Consider the following 24,531-nt stretch of genomic DNA (forward strand, 5'->3'; position numbering starts at 1 on the left):
ATAATATCTGGCTAAATGCACACAATCAGGATTGCGTGCAAATTTGAAATTCTCATGCACATGATGCAGATTTTTTTCAGTGCGGATTTTAACCTATGGTGTGGATTTTAAAATCCGTAGCATGTCAAGTTTTTATATTTCCTGATCGGATTTTCTCCATATAGTTCAATGAGGAGAGAAAAATCTGGATGTAAATCTGCTCCAATTGATGCCGATTGACCGAACACCTGCAGATTTCAGTGCGGATTGTTCACACACAAATTCTGAATGTGTGCATTTACCCTCTAAATGCTGTTCAGATCAAGGCACATGTTCCTGTCTGTGGATATAGTTTTACTTTACAGATGTAACGGTTAGCCAAGAATAATGGGATTAGCCTTTGTAACACTAGAGGTCAGCGTAAGCACACGTATAATGTGTACCATTCTTCTGCCGCATGCTCTCAAGTCTAAACTTATGACCAGAATACTGGTAAAAACTGGCATAGTGTGCCAAATGCTTGAAGCCATAGCACACCTTGTTAGTAAGATTAGGGTGTGAATCAGAATACATTTTAGACTTTGGTCTGTACTCTTCTTCAGGTCCAAGGCTGCAATGCTTTTCTCCATGTGGCTCCAAGGACCATGAGATTTACAGAGCAAATTTTTTTCACGCGGTCTGTAAATGACCTTCCATTTTGATAATTACCGATCTTCTGACACTTTGCCTGTCATTACATACATAAATAGGGGAAATAGAAGCATGTATGCATGTAACATTTCAGGGTTTCCTATCTGAATACTATGGCCTTCTGAAATATGAAGCAATGTAAATGACAAAGGCTGGACCATTGTTACGTTTGTTCTAGTAATTTAACCCTTTTTTTTTTTAAGACCTTAAACAAAGTGAAATCAGTTGTGGTTTTGAATGTACGGTACATCATCTGCGATGTAACATGCACATTTATTACTTTTACAGGCTTAACGTACTAAACATTCCAAATATGGTAAGTAATGTGCACTGCTAAATGGATGATAAAGCCAGTATGTTGTGAAAAACATTTTGGATGAACTGGAATGTAAAATATGTTGGTAGTGCATACAAAAAAAAAGAGAATTACCAGGTCAGTCTGCAAAATGATGAAATCTCTGTTTTTAGCCCATACATAGCATTTTTCCCATATGTTTTGTTAATATATATATATATATTTTTTTTTAAAGGAAAAAGCAGATTGTATGTCAAGTGAGACAGTTTAAAATTCCTAATATGTTAAAGGGAGCTCCCAAAAATGATTAACTATTTACTTATGGCCCCTAGTATGGATCACCCAATAAAAAAAGTATACTTACCTGCTCCCCTCTGCTCTAGTCCTGTGCCCTGAATCCCACTCTGCCATCTTAAGTTCGCCAGCTTGCTTACTTCTGTCCTGGTATGGACATGACAGGCTTCGACTGTGACATGTCCCCACGGAGAGAACACCTTTAACCCCTTCACTGCCAGCGCCGTACAAGAATGGCACCCGCCGCCCACTCGCATGTTCGGAGGGCGTCATGGCCAGCAGGTCTCCGCTGTTTCAAACAGCAGAGACCAGCGGCTAATGACCGCGAACTGCAATAATGCTGATCGCTGTCGTCAAAGCCTTGAGATGCTGTGATCAAGTGTGATGCTTCTTACCGGTATCCTCTGCGGCCAATGAGGATGCCGGTAATTGGGTTCAATACACTGTGTCTCTCTGAAGAAACCCAGGGTATTGAAGCTGCAATTCTTATTTTGGCCAGTAGGTGGCCAATATATGAGCAATTCTCCTCAAATCATGGGTCTAAGACCAATAAGGGTTTAGAATACAAATAAAAAGATAAAAGTTTTGTAGGTTCAAATATTAGCTTCAAAACCATAAAAAAGTAAAAAACAAACTTTAATATATAAAAATATTAAAGTTTAAAGCCCCCCTTTTTTATAGAATAAAAAACAATACATAAATAACAATCACTGTCTCCGAAAACGCCCTTACTATTAAAATATACAAATATTTTTACAATACGGCGAATTATGGAACGGAAAACGGGTCAAATGGCCAATTCATTGCTTCTGTTATCTTAAAAATAATAAAAAATTATTTAAATACTTTTTAATAAAATGTGATAAAACAAGGTCACACGTACTCCAAAATGCTACAGATTGTCCCGCAAAAAAAAAAATGCTACAGATTGTCCCGCAAAAAAAAAAAAAAAATGCTACAGATTGTCCCGGAAAAAAAAATAAAAATACTACAGATTGTCCCGCAAAAAAAAAAAAAAATCACCCCCACACAGCTCAGTAGATATAAGTATAAAAAAGTTATGGGGGTCATAATATGGTGATGTAAACATTTTTTTTTTTTTTTTTCAAAGTTTAACCCCTTAAGGACTCAGCCCTATTTCACCTTAAGGACTTGGCCATTTTTTGCAAATCTGACCAGTGTCACTTTAAGTGCTGATAACTTTAAAACGCTTTGACTTACCCAGGCCGTTCTGAGATTGTTTTTTCGTCACATATTGTACTTCATGACACTGCTAAAATTGGGTCAAAAAAGTGAATTTTTTTGCATAAAAAAATACCATATTTACCAAAAATTTAGAAAAATTAGCAAATTTCAAAGTTTCAGTTTCTCTACTTCTGTAATACATAGTAATACCCCTAAAAATTGTGATGACTTTACATTCCCCATATGTCTACTTCATGTTTGTAGCATTTTGGGAATAATATTTTATTTTTTGCGGATGTTACAAGGCTTAGAATTTTAGAAGCAAATCTTGAAATTTTTCAGAAATTTACAAAAACCCAATTTTTAGGGACCACTACAGCTCTGAAGTCACTTTGCAAGGCTTATATAATAGAAACCGCCCAAAAATGACCCCATTCTATAAACTACACCCCTCAAGGTATTCAAAACTGATTTTACAAACTTTGTTAACCCTTTAGGTGTTGCACAAGAGTTATTGGCAAATGGGGATGAAATTTGAGAATTTCATTTCATTTTTTTGCCTAATTTTCCATTTTAACCCATTTTTTCCACTAACAAAGCAAGGGTTAACAGCCAAACAAGACTGTATCTTTATTGCCCTGACTCTGCCGTTTACAGAAACACCCCATATGTGGCCGTAAACTACTGTACGGCCACACAGCGGGGCGTAGAGTGAAAGGTGCGCCGTATGGTTTTTGGAAGGCAGATTTTGCTGGACTGTTTTTTTGACACCATGTCCCATTTGAAGCCCCCTGATGCACCCCTAGAGTAGAAACTCCATAAAAGTGACCGCATCTAAGAAAGTACACCCCTCAAGGTATTCAAAACTGATTTTAGAAACTTTGTTAACCCTTTAGATGTTGCACAAGATTTAATGGAAAATAGAGATACAATTTCAAAATTTCACTTTTTTGGCAGATTTTCCATTTTAATATTTTTTTTCCAGTTACAAAGCAAGGGTTAACAGCCAAACAAAACTCATTATTTATGGCGCTGATTCTGTAGTTTACAGAAACACCCCATATGTGGTCGTAAACTGCTGTACGGGCACACGGCAGGGCGCATAAGGAAAGGAATGCCATACGGCTTTTGGAAGGCAGATTTTGCTGGACTGTTTTTTTTGACACCATGTCCCATTTGAAGCCCCCCTGATGCACCCCCAGAGTATAAACTCCAAAAAAGTGACCCCATTTTAGAAACTAGGGGATAGGGTGGCAGTTTTGTTGGTACTAGTTTAGGGTACATATGATTTTTGGTTGCTCTATATTACACTTTCTTTGTGTGGCAAGGTAACAAGAAATAGATTTTTTGGCACGTTTTTTTTTTTTGTTATTTACAACATTCATCTGACAGGTTAGATCATGTGGTAATTTTATAGAGCAGGTTGTCACGGACGCGGCGATACCTAATATGTATACAATTTTTTTTATTTATGTAAGTTTTACACAATGATTTCATTTTTAAAACAAAAAAAATGTTTTAGTGTCTCCATAGTCTAAGAACCATAGTTTTTTCAGTTTTTGGGCGATTATTTTAAGTGCGGTCTCATTTTTTGCGGGATGAGATGACGGTTTGATTGGCCCTATTTTGGGGTGCACATGACTTTTTAATCGCTTGCTATTACACTTTATTGTGACGTAAGATGACAAAATGGCTTTTTTTACACAGTTTTTATTTTTATTTTTTTACGGTGGTCACCTGAGGGGTTAGGTCATGTCATATTTTTATAGAGCCGGTCGATACGGACGCGGCGATACCTAATATGTATACTTTGTTTTATTTATTTAAGTTTTACACAATGATTTTATTTTTGAAACAAAAAAAATCATGTTTTAGTGTTTCCATAGTCTAAGAGCCATAGTTTTTTCAGTTTTTTGGCAATTATTTTGGGTAGGGTATGATTTTTGCGGGATGAGATGACGGTTTGATTGGTACTATTTTGGCGTACATGCGACTTTTTTGATCACTTTTATGACCTTTTTTGGGAACTAAGGTGGGCAAAATTTCAATTTCCTAATCGTTTTTTTTATTTTTTTTTATGGCGTTCACCGTGCGGGGAAAGTAACATGACCGTTTTATAGATCAGGTCATTACGGACACGGCGATACCAAACATGTGTAGGAAATTTTATTTTTTTCATTTTTATTCAGTGATAAATGTGTTTTTTTGATTTTAACTTTTTTTTCACTTTTTTTCACTTTTTTTTGACCCAGACCCACTTGGTTCTTGAAGATCCAGTGGGTCTGATGTCTGTATAGTACAGTACAGTACAATATATATTGTACAGTACTGTATTTTACTTACACTTTGTCTGAACAGATCTCTGCCTTCAGCACAGATCTGTTCAGCACCATGGACAGCAGGATGCCTGAGACGGCGTCCTGTTGCCATGGGAACCTTCCCCGTCTGCTCAGTAGTGGTCAGAACTGCGCAGACGGGGAAGGGTAAGGACGGGGCTCTGGGGGGGCTGTCTGGGAGCTCCCTCCCTCTCCATTCGGGGGACTGCAAAGGCACAGCAGCCCCCCGATGGGAGAGGGAGGGAGCTACTTCTTACTGTTAACTTTTTACATACAGCGGTCCGTACGGACCGCTGTATGGAAAGGGTTAAACGGCTGACATCGCATCACCGATGTCAGCCGTTTATACCAGGGTGCCAGCAATGTGCTGGCACCCTGGTATACCCACTCTACACCAACGAATTTTCAAGGGGAGGCGGGCGGGGGATCGCGATCCCGCCTGCCGCACCGCCCGCCTCCCGCACCGCCCCCACCGCCCACAACTCCCCCCCCCTGCACCACCCGCCGGCAAAAAATCATGCAGGGGTGCAGGGGGGATGTAAAATCTTTATTTGAGGTACACTAAAGTTTCTGATCCCCGCGGTCAGGGACCGCGGGGATCAGAAACTGCAAAAAGCGCAGCAAACCGCAGGTCTGAATTGACCTGCGGTTTGCGGTGATCGCCGATAGGGGGGGGGTCACATGACCCCCCCTGGCATTGTCACAGGATGCCGGCTGAATGATTTCAGCCGGCATCCCGTTTCCATTAACCCCTGCGGCGCCGGAATCTGCATTTAAAGTTAGGACGTACCGGTACGCCCTGAGTCCTTAAGGACTCGGGAAATAGGGCGTACCGATACGCCCTGCGTCCTTAAGGGGTTAAATTAATTTTTACACTATTTAGACATAAAAAAAAAAACTATACATATGTGGTTTCATTGTAATCGTACTGACCCAGAGAATGAAGGGCACAAGTCAGTTTTGCTGCAAATGGAAAGACTTGTCCTATTAGATATAGTCGAGTCAAAAGTAGTAAGTGTAGCTGAGCTAAGAAACTGTAGCTTGTGTGTCTGTCATCCAGCATCCTTGTCCCTCCTCTTTCCATAGACATCAATGTTAAAAGCAGGAAAGAGCAAAGCAGCCTGATAAAAGCAGATGGGCACAATTTTCTTTAACAAGATATATTGCAAAGTTCTTTTATTCACCTGTACTAGTCATTTAGAGGAAGTTGTTTTTTAACTGAAGGTACACTTTAAAGCAGGGGTGCACAACCTTTTCTGGTTGGGGGACACATTGTCAACCTGAAACAATTCCAAGGGCCGAAAATAATCTTTAAAGGGGTATTACCAAGTGAAATACTATATTTATGGCATATTGAACATACAGTATATATTCTAAATGTCTAGTTACACTTATAGTACTCCCATCTAATGGGACAATACATGAAAGATTCATGTGAGCAGCCACAAGACATAGACATACATGTCTGCTACCAGATGGCTGGGGGCCGCATAGAATGGTATTGAGGGCCGCATGTGGACCCCGGGCCGCAGGTTGTGCGCCCCTGCTTTAAAGCTTTCCTTTCTCTCTCTCTCTCACACACATATCATGTGCATGTCATTTTGTTTGCGTGTAAAACTCTTTTTTTTTTTTAAGCTTTTATTGCTGTTTGTTTTATTGTGGATGAGATTCGTTAAAATCTAATCAACTTTGCTGCTATAAGACACTGCAGATTTGCCACATGTGTTTCAGTCCAGTGTGAACATACTGCCAGAATTGTAAAAAAAAATTGAAAAATAAAAAACTTAAAGGGGTTATCACATGACCAACATAAAAAAATGAAAATCAGAAAATCATGATATAACACATGACAATCTCATTCTAAGAAACTTAGAACCAGTCCTGCACCTCACATGGATCCAGAGAGCTCTCCAGACAGCTCAAGGGGAGTGTATTTTCTGCTGCAGCTCAGGGGGCGTGTCCATGCTCTCCCTATCATAGCTCAGGGGCAGCTGAAGGATGAAACTGAGCATGTGTGACCAGCTCAGTGAGCAGGTCAAAGAAATAGGAAAAATAAAAACATCAGGTGGCACTGTACAGATACATTTTATTGAATAACTCAGTAGCTATGCAAACATTTTTAATTACATGTAATTACAAAAGTATTTAGATCCAGGTGCTGCTTTTAAAACAGATACCCCAAATAAAGTAATCCACACATTGAAGTACAAAAGACAGCATCTTTATTGACAAATCCATAAGACAATAATAACAATAGTAAAATACAAGGGGTGTTGGAATGTAGAACAGTGGCTCCCCACAGATTAGACAGGACAAAATAATAAACCGGTATATGACCTCAAGAAAGCAATAACATGAAAATGTATTCCTAAAGCGCATGAGATGTTTGGACTGCAGGCACAACCATAGTAGCGAAAAAGCAAGCAAAAAAATATCCACAGTGTGGTTCACACACAAGTGAAACCACGCTCAAAATTAATTAAAGTAACAAAAAGTAATTAGTAGCATTGGCACCTACTGCCTGCAGTACAAAGAGCAGGAGACATGACATGAGTGAGCCACTATGTCCACTATCTGCCACTATGTCAAGCAACAAGTGGTACAACATAATCATTATAATAAAGATGGACCAAATATAGAGAGAGCCAGAAACCCGACATACGTTTCCCTGGTGCGTTTCTTCCGGGGGTATATATATATTTTTTTTATAAATAAAAATGACATTTTTTCACTCAATTTGACCACTGTCATAAAGTACAATATGAGACGAGAAAACAATCTCAGAATGGCCTGGATAAGTAAAAGCGTTTTATTTTTTTATTTAATTTATTTAATTTTATTCTGGTTTTAAGTACAAGTAAAGCTTTTCCAACCATGAACGAAGATGTGCAATTATTTCAAATGATAAATAAAAACATAACAAATGAGATAGAGTATGGGTTGGGGTAGAAGGGAGGAAAGGTGGAAGGGGGGGGGGGGGGGGGTTGATGTAGTGACGTTGCTTCTCCGTTATAAGTAAAAGCGTTTTAAAGTTATCGCTACATAAAGTGACATATGTCAGATTTGCTAAAAAATGGTCTGGTCCTGAAGGTAAAAACTAGCTTGGTCTTGAAGGGGTTAAAGGATTCCGTTTTGCATTCTGTCCTAGAATTCCGTCATCATGGAATTGAACAACGCCAATGCGAGCCCGCTCTAACTTGCATTGCATACTAATTACTTGCAATTACAAAGTATTCAGATCCATGTGCTGATTTGCAAAAATGTAGAATAATTTTCGTGACACAACCCCTTTAAATAAAGCATACATACAGGAGACATTAAACTTAAGATGCTATGAAGCTTCAAGAAAGTAGAATGTACATAAGACCAGATTTATACGCTGAATGGATCCAAAGATAGTAAAACTTTGTGTGTATGTGTGTATATATATATATATATATATATTCCAAAAAACAAAGCAGCACGTCCAGATTTTCGTGAAAGGGTGAAGACCCCAAACTTTAATTCCCCAGCAACGTTTCGGCCTACTCGATGAGGCCTTTGTCAAGCTACTCATTGAGTAGGCCAAAACGTTGCTGGGGAATTAAAGTTTGGGGTCTTCACCCTTTCACGAAAATCTGGAAGTGCTGCCTCGTTTTTTGGAAAGTATACATTGTGGAGGAGAAGCCGGCCTCCAGGAGGATTGCACCAAGTGCACACTGTCTGGCTGTGCTGCTGCGGTATTTGCAAGTGTGTGTGTATATGTATATATATGTGTGTGTATGTGTGTGTGTATGTGTGTGTGTGTGTGTGTGTGTGTGTGTGTATATATATATATATATATATATATATATATCTCTATATATCTATATCTATCTGGTGTGTGCATATATCTATATGTGCTAAACCGGCAGGTTTGTTTGCATGCAAGCATACATTTGCACCATAAAACAGAATAGTTTTATCATGATATTTAATAATTGTGTTATGGAGAACATAAAACTCCTGTAGTTTTTACATCACTATTCTAGTGTGACATTTCGCATCAGACATTGTGGTTAACCAAATAATAAATGGCATTGTGTCATATGAATCTTAACAGGATGCCCACTGCACGCACAATACCACCACAGTACTAATTACTGTATGCTTCTTTTCTTTCTGTCTTGAATGCAAATACATTCCTGGTGGTCTTGAATATCTAGCACAGATTTAAAAGATATGTAAAAAAATAAATATATATATATGTTGAATTTGTAAGATTGACTTAGCTATGCAGGAGTACAATTGAGCATCATTGCCCATGTTCTGCCTGTATTACCTTGCTTATAGTGAGTGACAGTACCAATCCTATGTACTGTGTGGTATTTCACATAATCCATAAACTATTTACCTCTAATATGTCAAAAATAAAATATAATGAGGGTCATTTATTCCGCTGAAATACGCCTATATTAGCCGTATTTCAAGCGCAGATTGCAGCTGAACAGCTAGTTGTGCCACAATCTGCGACTTCTCTCCGCTCACGCCAGGTCTAAATAAGTGGGGTGGAAGGTGACTGGCCGGCAGACGTAGAGAGATATTTAAATGTAACTGTCGTGCATTTAGAACTGGCGGATGATGCACTGACGTTATGAAGAGGCCAGCACTTCTTCATAATTGGCGGATTCACCGCCAGGTATATGGCTTAAGGGCTTAATAAATGTGCTCATAGAATTATATTATACCTTTTATTTACATGTCAAAATCATTGCCCCAAAGTTGTAGTTAGTAAAATTACTCCTCAGCACTCGTGGGTCACACAGGTAACCTGTACTGGAGTTGAAATATGTATTAGTGTCCACAAGAAGGAGGTACAAGTTTCATTTGTATCGGTAATAATCTGTTGAAAACCCATGAAGATAAAGCTTCATGCAGACAGCTTAGAAATCAGTGATGGCTAACCTCCGGCACTCCAGCTGTGGTGAAACTACGACTCCCAGTATGCTCCATTTATTTCTATGGAGTTCTAAGAAAAGCCAAGCAATTGTGCATCTTGGGGGTTGTAGTTTCACCACAGATGAAGTGCTGGAGGTTAGCCTTCACAGCCTAAGGCTACTTTCACACTCATGTTTTGGGCAGATCCGTCATGGATCTGCAAAAACTGATCCGTTACAATAACACAACTGCATGCATCCGTAATGAACGGATCAGTTTGTGTTATTTGCAACATAACCAAGACGGATCCATCATGACCTTAATTGAAAGTCAGTGGGAGACGGATCCGTTTTCTATTGCGTCAGAGAAAACAGATCCATCCCCATTGACTTACATTGTGTGTCAGGATCGGTTTGGCTCAGTTTCGTCAGACGGACACCAAAACGCAGCAAGCAGCCTCCAGAGTGGAATGGAGACTAAACGGAGGCAAACTGATGCATTCTGAGCGGATCCTTTTCCATTACGAATGCATTAGGGCAAAACTGATCCGTTTTGGACCACCTGTGAGAGCCCATGACAGATCTCACAAACAAAGTCACCACATGAGTGTGAAAGTAGCCTTAGATACATGGTTGAATTTGGGCCGAAAGGACTGTTGTAGAGAATTACTAAGAACTGCACCTTGAGGGCTCTCTGGCTTCAGTTTGTCACTTGCGTCTGATAAACCTGCCCCTGTATTTTCGTACCAGCTAGAAATAATACACCGCTAGCTTTTTACGACATACAGATGAAGTTTCTGTTAAGTAAAACGCGTAGATTTCATGACTGTGATGGCTAGATCATGCCTCATTATGCAGTATCGCTTGTGCTGTTATTGTTGAAAGGTGGTCTCCTTTAAAGGACCTTTTGTGTATTCTGTCCGCAGTCGTAGTTTTATGGAAGTAGTTTATTTTCTGAGCATTTTCGGTCCTAAAAAGGCCTCTTCATTCACAATGCAATTGAAAATGTTTTAAAGATCCTGATACAGTATTGTCCAGGAATCTCTGCAGCATCGCTGGTATGTGTACACATTCATGAATCATTCATCGTGGTATTTTACATTGTAACATTTACAAGGCGAGCCAAAGTCTTACTGTGTACTCCTTCAGCTACCAAGCACTTACATGTTGCCCGGGCAGCAGCATAGCAACCGATTCAATAGATAAAAATATGACCCTGTGTGGGTGGGGATTTATGGGAGAAAATCCGTGTGTGGACAATGTCTGTAACACTCGTGTCATCATTAATGCGCTCCGGGGCCGAGCATCAGACGTGTTATAACTACCGCATGTAACTTCAGATTCTCTACTTCTGCAGCTTTTGCTCCCATGTAAAGAGATGATTTTTGCTCATTACTATAGAGCTGATTGTAGCTTTAGCATCAAATTATGTACTTGGGTTACCTTACATTTCTTTACAGCATAGTTGTCTGTCATTTCTTTCTCCTCAGTGGTAAGTTTTTAAAGGGGGTACTCTGGTGGGGGGTACCTCACCGGTAGGACTCCCAATGATTGTCGGGGTCCCGTACCCTGGAGAGCTCCGCAAACTAAATAGTGTGGCAGGTTGAGCATGCGGACTGCTGCTCCATTCATCTCTATAGACAGACTAATATAGCCAAGTACGGCTCTTGACTATATCCGGGAGCCCCGATAGAAATGAATAGTGTGCATTCTCAAAACATCTGATTTGTTCTTTTCCAGGGGGCGAGGCCCGCTTTCTCGTGATCCATGAGAGACGCAATGGTAGGACCCCCACATTAAGGCCTCATGCACACGACAGTATTTTTTCACTGTCTGCAAAACGGGGTTCCGTTGGTCCGTGATCCGTGACCGTTTTTTCGTCCGTGGGTCTTCCTTGATTTTTGGAGGATCCGCCTGGCCGTGCGGAGCCAAACGGATCCGTCCTGAATTACAATGCAAGTCAATGGGGACGGATCCGTTTGACGTTGACACAATATGGTGCAATTGCAAACGGATCCGTCCCCATTAACTTTCAATGTAAAGTCTGGAGTCCCTTTTATACCATCGGATCGGAGTTTTCTCCAATCCGATGGTATATTTTAACTTGAAGCGTCCCCATCACCATGGGAACGCCTCTATGTTAGAATATACTGTCGGATATGAGTTACATCGTGAAAACTCATATCCGACAGTATATTCTAACACAGAGGCGTTCCCATGGTGATGGGGACGCTTCTAGTTAGAATATACTACAAACTGTGTACATGACTGCCCCCTGCTGCCTGGCAGCACCCAATCTCTTACAGGGGGCCGTGATCAGCACAATTAACCCCTCAGGTGCCGCACCTGAAGGGGTTATTTGTGCGTATCATAGCCCCCTGTAAGAGAATATCAGTTTGAATATCATTGGTGGCCAGTGTGGCCCCCCCTCCCTCCCTCTATTGTATTAATAACATTGGTGGCCAGTGTGCGGCCCCCCCCCTCCCTCTATTGTAATAATATTGGTGGCCAGTGTGCGGCCTCCCCCCCCCCCCCCCCCTTCCTCTATTGCATTAATAACATTGGTGGCCAGTGTGCGGCCCCCCCCCCCCCCCCCGATCATTGGTGGCAGCGGAGTTCCGATCGGAGTCCCAGTTTAATCGCTGGGGCTCTGATCGGTAACCATGGCAACCAGGACGCTACTGCAGTCCTGGTTGCCATGGTTACTTAGCAATAGTAGAAGCATCATACTTACCTGCTGGCTGCTGCGATGTCTGTGTCCGGCCGGGAGCTCCTCCTACTGGTAAGTGACAGGTCTGTGCGGCGCATTGCTAAATGAACTGTCACCAGTAGGAGGAGCTCCCGGCCGGACACAGCAATAGTAGAAGCATCATACTTACCTGCTGGCTGCTGCGATGTCTGTGTCCGGCCGGGTGCTCCTCCTACTGGTGAGTATGATTCTTCTACTATTGCTAAGTAACCATGGCAACCAGGACTGCAGTAGCGTCCTGGTTGCCATGGTTACCGATCGGAGCCCCAGCGATTAAACTGGGACTCCGATCGGAACTCCGCTGCCACCAATGATGGGGGGGGGGGGGGGAGGCCACACACTGGCCACCAATGTTATTAATGCAATAGAGGGGGGCGCACACTGTGCCACCAATGTTGTTATTACAATAGAGGGGGGGACCGCACTGGCCACCAATGAAATTTAAACTGGGGAGGGAGGGGGGACTGCCCCCTGCTGCCTGGCAGCCCCCGGATCTCTCTATGAAAGTAACCTACAGCCACGAACACGGATGCCAATCTTGTGTGCATCCGTGTTCTTTCACGGACCCATTGACTTGAATGGGTCCGTGAACCGTTGTCTGTCAAAAAAAATAGGACAGGTCATATTTTTTTGACGGACAGGCTACACGGTTCATGGAGGTGGATGACAAACGGTGCATTTTCCGAGTTTTCAACGGACCCATTGAAAGTCAATAGGTCCGCAGAAAATCACGGAAAACGGAACAACGGCCACGGGTGAACACAATGGTCGTGTGCATGAGGCCTAATAGTTATTACCTATTCTTTGGATAGGGGATGACTTCAAGTTACTGGAGTACCCCATTACACAATCACTTTCAAATATTACACTATGCGGGGGTCTTTTATTAATCTGAACTACTCCTAAATTAGGCGTATTTCAGGGGCAGGCGGTTAGTTGCGACTATATCTGTGACTTTTCCCCACTCATACCAGGTTTAACATTGTGTGCGCGGCAGGGAAGGGACCCTCCTCTTTCATCATTTTTCTATGCTTGTTTTAGGTGTATAAAATAGTCAAGGAAGCTATCTTACATTTAGACTGGCGCTGGATGCGCTGAAATTACGGAGAGGCCAGCACCTCCTCATAACTTCGGCGAATTCTCCATCACCTATGGGGTTTTAAAATGCCAATCCTTTTACATGTGCCCCTTTGTCCTTACTGAATAATGTCCAGAACTGATCGTGTTCAAAAAAGAAAGTTTACTTTCCTTGCACAGTTAAGTTAAGCTTACATCCAAAAACAAATGCATAAAAAACGTAATGTATTTTTCTGTCTGTGAATGCACAAAATACTGATACCGGCCGCGTTCATGGCGCATTTTTCTAATAGAACATGCTATTCTTGTCCGCAAAACGGACAAGAATAAGACGTGTTGTATAGTTTGTGGAACGGCTGCACAGTTGCAGACAGCATGTGGATGGTCTCCATGTGCTCTCCAAATTTTTCATTGACCCATTCCACAAATAATGGTTGTGTACATGAGGCCTAAAGTTGTATTCTGCATGTAACCAGCATACCCTGTTCATGGTGGGGAAAACAGTAGTGTAAGGTAATGCACTGAATGTGGACATGTTCACAGGGGTATAGAAATGGCAGTCAAACCGAGGGGCCCTGGTGCCTGTAGGAACCCAAAAACCCTTCTTTTGCATTAGATAACACCAGTAATGTATATGACTTAGGCTACTATCACACTGGCGTTTATGGGTCCGCTTGTGAGATCCGGTCTCAGGGCTCTCACAAGCGGCCCAAAACAGATCAGTTAACCCCCAATGCATTCTGAATGGATAAGGATCTGTTCAGAATGCATCAATTGGGCTGCGTTTGGCCTACTTAGTTTTTTTTTTAGACGGTCACTTAAACGCAGCTTGCAGTGTTTTGGTGACTGTCTGACTATGCGAGCCAAACGCATCCGTCCTGACGTTCAATGTGAGTCAAGACGGATCCGTTTTGACTTAAATTTTTATTTTATGAATAATGCAAACGGATCCGTTATGAATGGATACAAGCGTTTGCATTATTGGTGCGGATCCATCTGTGCAGATACAAGACGGATCTGCACAAAAGGCGAGTGTGAAAGTAGCCTTACTGGTGAGGGTCTTGTTACAGATTTTGCATTGGGTCCTAGGAGCTTCAAGTTATACTTGTTCCCTTTATTATATGACTGAGAACAATAAAAACGATGCCCTTCTTCTGTGACCCCAGCAACCTCTCTAAGAGCAAGAACAAATGCAGGGCACCTACCCCACTTGTTTTAAAATGTATCAATTACCTTTGCAGTTTGATCTTTCTCTCTTTTGCAATCATATTCTAAAGGGATTTACAAATGGATGGTCTGTCCTCTTAAGTGTTTACATTTGGTTTGTACTGCATAACGCCATACTTTTTGTAGTGTCATTGCTCGGTATTGCAGCTTTGTCCTATACAAATAATTGATTGGCTGGGATCCCAAAAATTGGACCTCCAACAATCTAATATTGATGGCCTATATCAAGGATAGCCCATTAGTTTTAAAAGCTAGATAATCATTTTAACCCCTTCAAGATCGGGCGATTTTCACCTATTTTTTTGCCTTACCAAAGCTATATATATATTTTCTCCATTCTCACGGGACAAGTAGTAATTTCTAATGGCACCATTTACGGTTGCATACAATGTAGTAGGAAGCGGGAATAAAAATCAAAATGGGGTGGAATTATATATATAAAAAATAAAAACACAATTCCGCCACAGTTTTATGGGTTTTCTTTTTACAGCGTTTCCTATGTGGTAAAACTAACCTGTCACTTTCATTACAACGATACCACATATGTATACATTTTTTTTTCTTGCGTTTTTAATACTGAAAAAATCAATAAAATCTTTGCTGGTTTGAATTTTTTATTTCATTTTTCTGTTTTCCTATTGGATAAATAATCCTGAGTGAGAAAAGAATTACTCTACATTAGAAGTTTAGTTCATACCAGGTTGCCTGCAGTTTTTTTTTTTTTATGTATGTGATTGTGTTCACCTAGATGATGCAACCATTATAATTTTAATTTGTGGTTTATTTCATGAGACCTCTCCTATTTAATGGAAGTAACACAAGTACAGGAACTGTTGTAATTTATAATTTGCTCTTAAAATCATGCAATTTCAAGCCCCGCAAGCTAGAACATAACCAAGAAAATTAGTTGAAATCATTAAGGAATTATCTCTCATTAATGTTTGTACCATGTAATTTGTAGAAACTCAGGCCTGGTTAATAAACCTCACTCCTGAGCCAACAATATTACATCTGCAACGCGTAAAAGCCGTGCCGACTGACTAATTAGGGCTCATACATATAAACTTATTTTTGGTCCGCATCCGATCCACATTTTTTCGATTCAAAAGCGAACCCATTCAATTCAATGGGGCTGCAAAAGATGCGGACAGCATACCTGTGTGCTGTCGGCATCCGTATGTCCGTTTCACGGCCCCGCAAAAAAAAAAAATAGAACATGTCCTATCCTTGTTCGTAAAATGGACAGTTCTATAGGGGCCTGGACCTTTTTAGTTCCGCAATTTGCCTGACCGCAAAACATCCAACCGTCAGGTGCATGAGCCCTTAGACTGATGAAGAATATATGAAGTGAACAAAGTCTGTTAGCTTAGTGTGGTTGTCTCATTTCAACAAATGGCCTTTATTATGTAGAGCAATTTAATACAAGGCCCTTACTAATGTATTGTGATTGTCCATATTGCCTAATTTGCTTCCTGGATTCATTTTTCCATCATATACACTGCTCTCTTTCATGGTTACGACCACCCTGTAACCCATCAGTGGTGGCCGTGCTTGCACACTATAGTAAAAAGTGCCTGCTTCTCTGGTGGCTGGGACTGTTCTTTTTCCTATAGTGTGCAAACACGGCCACCACTGCTGGATTGCAGGGTGGTCGTAACCATGGAAGCGAGCAGTATATAATGTGATGGAAAAATTAATCCAGACAGCATAGGCAATATAAGGAGGCAATATACATAATCGCAATTCATTAGTAAGTCGCTTGTATTAACTTCCTCTACATAATAAATGCTAATTGCTGAAGTGAGACAACCCCTTTAAAGAGGTTTTCTGAGTCTTCAGAGGTCATTAGCATCTGATCGGTGGGGATCCGACAGCCAAATTATGACACATTCATGTGGCTTAGGAGCAGCTCAGCCCCAAGCTGTGCTTGATAAGCTCCAAGAAGGCTGCGGCGCTCAAAGGAGCACCGGAACCTTCTCAAACAACGGATTGGCGGGGGTTCTGGGTGTTGGACCCCCACAGATCACATACTGTTGACCTATCAAGAGGGTATGTCATCAGTATGAAAATCTCAGAAAAGACCTTTATTGTGTGTAAGTGATTATTTGTATGTGTGTATCTGTATACAGAGTAGGGCTGCACGATAAATCGAAAAAGTAATCGAATCGCGATAATCGGCAAATGCAATATGGCGATTTGGCCGACCGGAAAATGCCGCGATTATTTAAGGGGCCCTGGGCACATAACTGCCTTTTGCGTGTAAAGTGTTTTACTAGTGTGTGTGGATGAAACAATCTCTCTCCTAACAGGTCCGACCTCTGTACTCACTCTGAATGCAATGCTCTGCAGCGAGGTGGCGGCCGGCGCGTGACTGACGTCACTTAGTAACGCTCCTCCCACTTCAGGAAGCAGGAGCGTTACTAAGTGACGTCAGGCGCCGGCCGGCCAGCTCGTGTAAAGTGTTTTACTAGTGTGTGTGTGGGGGTGAAACAATCTCTCCCCTAACAGGTCCGGCCTCTGTACTCACTCTGAATGCAATGCTCTGCAGCAAGCGGAAGCGAGGTGGCCGGCCGGCGCGTGACTGACGTCACTTAGTAACGCTCCTCCCACTTCAGGAAGCAGGAGCGTTACTAAGTGACGTCAGTCAGGCGCCGGCCGGCCACCTCGCTGCCGCTCACTGCAGTGCATTGCATTCATAGTGAGTACAGAGGCCGGACCTGTTAGGAAAGAGAGTGTACACACGCACACGCACACGCACACACGTTATGTGCCCAGTTTAGGACACATGAGGGGGACCAGCATAAGATGCTATATGTCTTAAGCTGGCCCCCCTCATGGCCCTATGTGTCCTCCACACATCCCCTATAACAGTGCCCTCCACAGGTCCCCCATAAGTGCCCTCCACAGGTCCCCCATAAGTGCCCTCCACAGGTCCCCCATAACAGCGCCCTCCACAGGTCCCCCATATAACAGCGTCCTCCACAGGTCCCCCATATAACAGCGTCCTCCACTGATCCCCCATATAACAGCGTCCTCCACTGATCCCCCATATAACAGCGTCCTCCACTGATCCCCCATATAACAGCGTCCTCCACTGATCCCCCATATAACAGCGTCCTCCACTGATCCCCCATATAACAGCGTCCTCCACTGATCCCCCATATAACAGCGTCCTCCACAGATCCCCCACAACACAGCGTCCTCCACAGATCCCCCATATAAACAGCGTCTTCCACAGATCCCCCACAACACAGCACCCTCCACAGATCCCCCACAACACAGCGTCCTCCACAGATCCCCCACAACACAGCGTCCTCCACAGATCCCCCATATAACAGCACCCTCCACAGATCCCCCACAACACAGCGTCATCCACAGATCCCCCATAACTGTCATACCCAGCCGCGTCAGCGGCTCATATGGGAAAATCCAAGCAAATAGACCTCTAGCACAATTCCTTTAAAATATTGCATCGCATATCGTTATCGCAATTTTTAGTGCCCTAATCGCAATCGCACAAAATTCCCATATCGTGCAGCCCTAATACAGAGACTGTAAAACTTATATTAACCTGCTCAGGACCGCTGTATGCAGGATTGCGTCTTTGCGGCGGTCCTGTTTCTCTGGGTGGACGCGCCGGTGCGTCCTCTCGCGAGATTTCGGGGAAAGCTGGCCCGCGCATGCGCATCGCGGGCCGGCAAAATTTCAAAGACAAGTTCGTCATCAACCTGCCAGCCAATGATCGTGGCTGGCAGGTTGTTGATTTTCAAAAAAACGAATCAGCAGCCAGATAACACATCATATTTAGTAAATATGATGTGTTATATGGCTGCTGTGCTCCTCTGCTCCTTCTTTTGGTCGGTTGGTTCCAGCAGAGGAGCACACATCACTGTGAGTACCCACCAACACCACACTTAGCCCCCAGATCACCCCCTGCACCCCAATTAACCCCTTGATCGCCCCTTCTTGCCCCTGTCAATCACTAGTGAAAAGGAAAAAAGTGATCAGTGCAAACTGTCACTTTTTTTTTTTCACTGGTATTGACTGATAGGTTTTAGTATAGTTTAGGTCCCTTGGTTAGGTAGTTTAGCGATCGGTTAGCGCCCAGCCCACCGCACTGCAGTCCCTTATTCGCTGATTAGCGTATCGCTAATCAGCATTTGTACTTTTATAGTATCTGTAAGTGATCAAAACTGATCACGGTCAGATCTATAATAGTATTAGTGTTGCTTTAGTTCGCCCTCCACCCAAAACGCAGTGTTTGCCCGATCAGGCCTGATCGGTTGCCCACACGTGCGTTCACCCACGCCCGCCCCACCGCAGTGACAAAAAATATATATTTTTTTTTTATCACTGCACATTCACTTTACACGCGCTGCGGCGATAAAAAAATCAGTTTTGATATTTTTTATCAACTGCAGCGGCCTCCCGTACTTCGCTAGCCTCCCCTTTGTAAGACAGGCTTGCTTTTTTTCTTGGGTAGTCTCAGGGAATACCCCTAAATTTAGTTGCCCAAATGTCAAACAGGGGGTATTCTTCTGAAGAGGCCTACAGGCTTCTGACCCAGTCGGATGAGGAATGGGAACCCTCATCTGATGAATCTAGCGGGTCAGAATACGAACCTGTAGAAAGCAGTGGCTCTCTGACCCAAAGTTCGGACGAGGAGGCTGAGGTCCCTGATAGCACCAGGCGTACCCGGCCCCGTGTCGCTAGACCACAGGTTGTGCAGGATCCGCTTCAAGAGCAGCAGAGTGGGGCTGGTGCTGTCGGATTACGTGGTGAGGCATACACCAGTAGCCCAGCCCTTCCTGGACCTAGTACCAGCACTGCCGTACAACCTGGTGAAGTGGCGAGCACCAGAACGGCAGTTGAAGCTGGTACGGTGGCACGAGCAGTAGTGACCCCATCGCAGCCACCCCAAAGACGTGCCCGTAGAGCCCCTAGAATCCCTGAGGTGCTGGCAAACCCTGATTGGCAGTCCCCAACTTCAGCCGCACCTGTAGTTCCCCCTTTCACCGCCCAGTCTGGAGTTCGGGTTGAGACAGCTCAGATCGGTTCGGCCCTGGGATTTTTTGAGCTGTTTTTGACTGCGGAGCTCTTGGACTTAGTCGTGGCCGAAACAAATCGGTATGCCACACAATTTATATCCGCCAACCCGGGAAGCTCTTATGCCTACTCTTTCCAGGTGGAAACCAGTCCAAGTTTCCGAAATTAAAACTTTTCGGGGCCTTCTCCTCAACATGGGTCTAACTAAAAAGCATGAATTGCGGTCATATTGGTCCACGAACCCAATTCATCACATGCCCATGTTCTCTGCTGCTATGTCCAGGACACGATTTGAGACCATCCTGCGTTTCCTGCACTTTAGCGACAACACCACCTCCCGTCCCAGAGGCCACCCAGCTTTTGACCGACTCCACAAAATTCGGCCCCTCAAAGACCATTTCAACCAGAAATTTGCAGATTTGTATACCCCTGAGCAAAACATCTGCGTAGACGAGTCCCTTATACATTTTACCGGGCGCCTTGGCTTCAAACAATACATCCCAAGCAAGCGCGCCCGATATGGGGTCAAATTGTATAAGCTCTGTGAAAGGGCCACAGGCTATACCCACAAATTTCGGATCTATGAGGGAAAAGATCAGACCCTGGAGCCGGTCGGTTGCCCTGACTACCTGGGGAGCAGTGGGAAGACAGTCTGGGACTTGGTGTCACCCTTATTTGGCAAGGGGTACCATCTTTATGTGGACAATTTCTGCACAAGTGTGGCCCTCTTTAGGCATTTGTTTCTAGAACGGATTGGCGCCTGTGGCACCGCGTGGGCTTCCCCCAACGGCTCGTTACCACCTGTCTTGCAAGGGGACAGAGGGCTGCATTGTGTAACGAAGAACTGCTCGCGGTGAAATGGAGAGACAAGCGTGACGTTTACATGCTCTCCTCCATTCACGCAGACACGACAATCCAAATTGTGCGAGCAACCCGTGTCATTGAAAAGCCCCTCTCAGTCCACGACTATAACCTTCACATGGGAGGGGTGGACTTCAATGACCAGATGTTGGCTCCGTATTTAGTGTCCCACAGAACCAGACGCTGGTATAAGAAGGTGTCTGTATATTTAATTCAATTGGCTCTGTATAATAGTTTTGTTCTCTACAATAAGGCTGGGAGAACTGGATCCTTCCTCAAATTTCAGGAAGAGATCATCGCGAACCTCCTGTACCCAGGAGGTTCCGTGGCCCCATCCACCAGTGTAGTTAGCCGTCTACACGAGCGACATTTCCCCAGTGTCGTTGCTGGTACCTCAAACCGACCGCCACCCCGAAAAAAAATTTGTGTCTGTAGCAGGAGTGGAATAAGGCGTGACACCAGCTATTTCTGTCCTGACTGTCCTGACCACCCTGCCCTATGCTTTGGAGAGTGTTTCCGGAAGTACCACACACAGGTACACTTAGCATAGGGATCACATCTCACCAGGACAGGCACACAGGGCTATTAGGGCCCATTCACATACAGCTGCTGCAAACCTCTCCTTTCACCTGGGACAAAGTGCATAACGCACTTCGCCACATCTTTGGGCGATTTGCGCTTTGCACATTGACCCATGGGGAAGGAGAGGTTTGTTCTATAAAGGTAAAAAAAAAAAAACACCAGTAAGCAAAAAGGTTAATGTTCAGTTCAAAAAGTTAAAGTTTATATGTTCTGTTCCAAAGTTAATAAAATTATTGCGTTGCGGGCTGGTTTTTTGCACTGATGTGCATTCTGACAGAAGCATTGCGCTGCTGTCAGATTGCACCCAAGTCGGTGTATGCGGCGCTGCAAGACGAGATTTCTCCTCTGCAGTAACAGATACGTTTGCCGAGGCATACGAGCTGAGGAGGAGGCGGCGTTCCTATGCTTTGGCAAACACTTTGTATATAAAAAATAAATAAAAAATCCCGGCAATGATTTATTCATCCACATTGATTCGATGCGAATGAAGAAATCTGTGCCGTTCATTTTTTTCTTTCAGCCCAGAGGCTGAACGGGAAAAAAAAAATCTCATTACCTGTATGCTCAATATAAGGAGAATAGCAGAAACTCCTAATGCTGGCCATACATGTAATGATTGCGGAGACCCTCAAATGCCAGGGCAGTACAAACACCCCACAACTGACCCCATTTTGGAAAGAAGACACCCCAAGGTATTCGCTGAGGGGCATATTGAGTCCATGAAAGATTTAAATTTTTGTCCTAAGTTAGCGGAAAGTGAGACTTTGTGAAAAAAAAAATAATAATAATCAATTTCCGCTAACTTATGCCAAAAAAATCAATTTCTATGAACTCGCCATGCCCCTCATTGAATACCTTGGGGTGTCTTCTTTCCAAAGTGGGGTCACATGTGGGGTATTTATACTGCCCTGGCTTTTTAGGGGCCCTAAAGCGTGAGAAGAAGTCTGGGATCCAAATGTCTAAAAATGCCCTCCTAAAAGGAATTTGGGCACCTTTGCGCATCTAGGCTGCAAAAAAGTGTCACACATCTGGTATCGCCGTACTCAGGAGAAGTTGGGGAATGTGTTTTGGGGTGTCATTTTACATATACCCATGCTGGGTGAGAAAAATATCTTGGTCAAATGCCAACTTTGTATAAAAAAAATTGGAAAAGTTGTCTTTTGCCAAGATATTTCTCTCACCCAGCATGGTTATATGTAAAATGACACCCCAAAACACATTCCCCAACTTCTCCTGAGTACGGCGATACCAGATGTGTGGACACTTTTTTGCAGCCTAGGTGGGCAAAGGGACCCACATTCCAAAGTGCACCTTTCGGATTTCACCGGTAATTTTTTACAGATTTTGATTGCAAAGTACTTCTCACACATATGGGCCCCTAAATTGCCAGGGCAGTATAACTACGCCACAAGTGACCCCATTTTGGAAAGAAGACACCCCAAGGTATTCCGTGAGGGGCATGGAGAGTTCCTAGAATTTTTTATTTTTTGTCGCAAGTTAGTGGAATATGAGACTTTGTAAGAAAAAAAATCATCATTTTCCGCTAACTTGTGACAAAAAATAAAAAGTTCTATGAACTCACTATGCCCATCAGCGAATATCTTAGGGTGTCTACTTTCTGAAGTGGGGTTTTTCTACTGTTTGGGCATTGTAGAACCTCAGGAAACATGACAGGTGCTCAGAAAGTCAGAGCTGCTTCAAAAAGCGGAAATTCACATTTTTGTACCATAGTTTGTAAACGCTATAACTTTTACCCAAACCATTTTTTTTTTTTTGCCCAAACATTTTTTTTTTATCAAAGACATGTAGAACAATAAATTTAGCGAAAAATTTATATATGGATGTATTTTTTTTTTGCAAAATTTTACAGCTGAAAGTGAAAAATGTCATTTTTTTGCAAAAAAATCGTTACGTTTTGATTAATAAAAAAAAAAAGTAAAAATGTCAGCAGCAATGAAATACCACCAAATGAAAGCTCTATTAGTGAGAAGAAAAGGAGGTAAAATTCATTTGGGTGGTAAGTTGCATGGCCGAGCGATAAACGGTGAAAGTAGTGTAGTGCAGAAGTGTAAAAAGTGGCCTGGTCATGAAGGGGGTTTCAGCTAGCGGGGTTGAAGTGGTTAAAAATATATTCCTTTTTTTTTTTTTTTTTTTTTTTTAACTATTTTCTAAGGGATTGTCTGAGTGGGAGGTGGATGGCTACCTCGTTGCAGTGCCCCCCTTTCGGTAACGTATTGGGTGAAATGGCAGAGAAGTTAGTAGAGCTGGAGTCTTAGGCTACTTTCACACTAGCGTTCGGCTGTCCGCTCGTGAGCTCCGTTTGAAGGGGCTCACGAGCGGACCCGAACGCTTCCGTCCAGCCCTGATGCAGTCTGAATGCATGCGGATCTGCTCAGACTGCATCAGTCTGGCGGCGTTCAGCCTCCGCTCCACTCGCCTCCGCACGGACAGGCGGACAGCTGAACGCTGCTTGCAGCGTTCGGGTGTCCGCCTGGCCGTGCGGAGGCGTGCGGATCCGTCCAGACTTACAATGTAAGTCAATGGGGACGGATCCGTTTGAAGATGCCACAATATGGCTCAATCTTCAAGCGGATCCGTCCCCCATTGACTTTACATTGAACGGATCCGTCCGAGGCTATTTTCACACTTAGCTTTTATATGCCAAAATAATGCAGACGGATCCGTTCTGAACGGAGCCTCCGTCTGCATTATTATGATCGGATCCGTTCAGAACGGATCCGATCGAACGCTAGTGTGAAAGTAGCCTTAAACTGGTAATCTCCCTCTGTTTTATCCATATAATATGAATGTGGCAGTTAGGTACACTTAGTTCATCAGAAGGGTAAACAAATAAGTGTTTTTCCAAGCACTAGCAATAAAAATGGACCAGCAGCACAGTCCTTAAAAAAATACAGATAGCGTTCATGTGATGTCTGTGTTGCATCCTTTTTTTGTGGTCCCATTGTAACAATTTCTAGCTTTAGGAAATGCTCTATATTTTTTGCGGGGCTGCAAAACGATCATATGTATGTGGACAGCACACGATGTGCTGTCGGTCGTTTTTTTGGTTTTTTTGTGTGGACCCATTGAAATAAATGGGTCCACATCTGATGTGCCAAAAATATGGTTGTGTAAATGGGGCCTAATCAAGACTTCGAATGGGTGCAAGTGTTTACAAATCCTAGTTCCCAGATAGTAGTAATATAAAAAAAAAAAATGGAGCACTTCAGAAATAATCTTCAAACCTCCATCTTTATTCCTATAAACATCAGCAACGTTTTGACCCTTTATGTTTCTTTTTTTTTCAAGTAAAAT

General features: G+C 43.0%; 1 protein-coding gene across 1 annotated transcript in view; it reads left to right on the forward strand.

Annotated features, from left to right (window-relative positions):
* The first annotated feature begins 954 nt into the window (after window positions 1–954).
* LOC122919601 overlaps window positions 955–24,531 on the forward strand; it is a 143,876-nt gene continuing 120,299 nt past the window's right edge. The window contains exon 1 of the mRNA XM_044268714.1: window positions 955–985. The gene's annotated coding sequence lies outside the window, so the exon portion shown is untranslated. The remainder of the gene's footprint in view (window positions 986–24,531) is intronic.

This window comes from Bufo gargarizans, chromosome 9 (assembly GCF_014858855.1).
Source record: "Bufo gargarizans isolate SCDJY-AF-19 chromosome 9, ASM1485885v1, whole genome shotgun sequence".
Classification (NCBI taxonomy): domain Eukaryota; kingdom Metazoa; phylum Chordata; class Amphibia; order Anura; family Bufonidae; genus Bufo; species Bufo gargarizans.